Here is a 2998-nt window from a genome sequence, read left to right on the forward strand (position 1 = left end):
GTAAATTAAGTAACCAAGTAACTAAACAAACATATGGATGACTCTTGAAACCTTTCATTTTCTCAAACTCTTGATTACATCTTACATTTATTTCACTTATATCATTTTATCACCTTATCAAAAAGACAATACCAAAATCTCAAACCTCTTTTTATTTACAATTTTATTTATTTATTGTTACTAACTTTGTGTGTTATTTTCTATTAATCTTTTGATTTTAGGTTACCTCCTTGTGGATCGGCCGTCTGATCTTACTACAACTACCGCTTAGTGGTAGTCACATTTTAGGCGTTAAATAAATTTTGGCGCCGTTGCCGGGGAGGTAGTTTTCAAAGGTTTGGTGAAATTTTTACAAAAATATTAGTAACTTTAATTGTATTTTTGTTAGAATAAATATTGTGTTAGTATAGTTTTTTATTTACTAATTTTTAGTTAACTAGATTATTATTATAACAAAAATAAAAAGAAAAAAAAACTAAAAAAAAACAATCATAAAAAAAATTCTTTATTTAAATATATATCTTTTCTTTTTCTTTTTTATTCTTTTTTTTGGTAAAAAAAAAATATTTATATTATAAATATTCATATATATATACATAACTATAAAAAAAATCGAAAAAAAAAATTTATATATATATATTCTTATTTTAAATTTCCTTTTTTTTTCAATTTCCTTTCTTTAATTTTTATTTATTTATTTAATTTTTTTTCTTTTTCAATTTCCCTTCTTTTGGTTAAAAAAAAAAACCATATATATTTATATAATTATTTTTTTCCTTTTTAGTTAACTCTTACTCCATTTTTCTTTCTTAATTTATATTCTATTTTTTTTTAGTTTAATACATTTTAAAAAAAAAAAATTAAGCTTGTTATTCCATCTTTACTTTAATTCTCTTTTCTTTATTTTATTTTTGTGTTGTTTATTTTGTTACTTAGTTTAGGCTTTTATTTTCTTTGCCTTAGACTTCCTTAGAATTTAGGTTTTTCAAAACAAAAAAAAAAACATAAAATTGCATAAAATTGTTCATAAAATTTCAATCATAAAACGCTTAGTATTGGGAACAATTGTGTAATATTACAAATGGTAGGAACCGATATTGTTCTGTCTAGAAAGATTGGTTGTTAAATAAGGTTTGTGATAGCGTTACCCTCCACACTTACCTGGGAACCTCGGGGAGTTCTATCTAGGCAAGTGTGCGTTTAAAGCGGTACCTTGACAACCTTCCCAATCGGCCTGGGAACATTTCGAGCATATACATTTGCACTATTACATTGTTGAACTTATTACTATAAGAAAACCAAGTTTGTTCTGTCAAAATAAGCAATTCCAATCTGCTTAAAGATTGTTGGTCGAAAAGGTTAACTTGTGATCCACCATACTTACTCAGTAACCTCGGGGAGTTCTAGTAAGACGTTGGAGATCACCCGAAGACCTCCAAATCTACCTGGGAACAAGTTTAACAAAAAAAAAATCAAAAAAATCAAAAAATCTAATTCTAATTTCCGAGAGTGGATGAATCATCACAAAACTTCTACTGACACTTCTTCCAATTCATCCACCACTCCTTCCGGAACTCCTTCCACCAATCCTGCTTCTCCACAAACTTTCGCTGATTATAATCCATTAGCAATGGCTCGCAATGATGAAATCCAACCAAGAACTCTCAATGACTACCTCCATCCTACTTGCACTTCCACGCCTTCATGCATTAGCTTCCCTCCTAATATGCCCGCATTAGACTTTAAACCTGACATGATTCAACTCTTGCCCACATTTCATGGAATGGAAAACGAAAGCCCATACGTGCATATTAGAGAATTTGAGGAGGTAGTAGCTACGTTCTATAACCGAGCCGAAAATGTCGATGCTGTGCGACTGAAGTTCTTTCCTTTCTCCTTGAAGGACAAAGCCAAAAGTTGGTTATACTCTTTGAGACTTAGGTCGATTGGAACATGGGAGGAGATGACCAAATCTTTCTTTCTGAAACACTTCCTTAGCCATAAGACCAACAGTCTAAAATGATAGATTTCCACATTTTCCCAAAAGGACAATGAAACGTTCTATCAAGTCTGGGAAAGATTCAAAGATCTGTTGAATTAGTGCTCGCACCATGGCTATGAGAACTGGCGTTTGGTTAGTACTTCTATGAAGGTCTCATGAGTCATGAGCGCCAGTTTGGAGAAATGCTATACAATGGTGAATTCCTCAAAAAAGAGCTAGACGATGCTCTTGAATATCTTGAAGAAACTGCAAAAAAGTCTCACACCTGGACTGGTTCAAGTGCTACTGACAGCACCAACTGACATAAAACATCTGAGATCTATCAACTTCGAGAAGAGGATAGTGTTAAGGCCCAACTCGAAGCTTTGAAAAGCAGTTTGAGGTCTTAATGATGTAAAATGGCCAAAAATCGCACATGATCGCTCAAGCGGAACTGCAAGAACCATGCTTTGTTTGTGGAGGGACGAAGCATTTAGCTAAGGACTCCTTAGCTTTTAATGAAATGAGGGGGTTTTATGAGGAGTAATGCAATGCCTTAGGGGCATATAATAAGCCATTCTCCCATACGTACAACCCTGGTTGGAGAAACCACCCAAATTTCAGTTGGAGAGATTCCAACCAAGCTCAACCATCAAAGGCGTATTATGCACCTCAATACAATGCTCATCCACAACGAAATTCTCTCAAGAATACTCTTCATGCATTCATGGAGGAACAATCCAAACTAAATCGCCAAATGATGGAAGAAATCAAGGAAATGAAATGTCAATTCTCAAAATTAACTGAATCCTTGGCCATTACGGAAAAAGGCAAACTTCCTTCCCAACCGAAATTCAATGTGCAAGGCCAACACATGGCCCAATCTTCAAATTCTAATGATCAAAATGTCAAGGAAGTGAATGCCATCACGACGAGAAGTGGTAAAACTCTGCAAGACCCACCCATAAAATCCAACACTCCCAGCACTCCAAAAGTACCATTTCCCCAGGCTTTGAA

The 2998-nt window shown here is 33.6% G+C and overlaps 1 non-coding gene across 1 annotated transcript; it reads right to left on the reverse strand.

Annotated features, from left to right (window-relative positions):
- Nucleotides 1–2011: 2011 nt before the first annotated feature.
- On the reverse strand, nt 2012–2118 carry LOC133813200 (small nucleolar RNA R71). Its single transcript, XR_009884237.1, has one exon. It is a non-coding gene; the product is annotated as a small nucleolar RNA R71 (small nucleolar RNA).
- Nucleotides 2119–2998: the final 880 nt, after the last annotated feature.

Source organism: Humulus lupulus, chromosome 1, assembly GCF_963169125.1.
Source record: "Humulus lupulus chromosome 1, drHumLupu1.1, whole genome shotgun sequence".
NCBI lineage: Eukaryota > Viridiplantae > Streptophyta > Magnoliopsida > Rosales > Cannabaceae > Humulus > Humulus lupulus.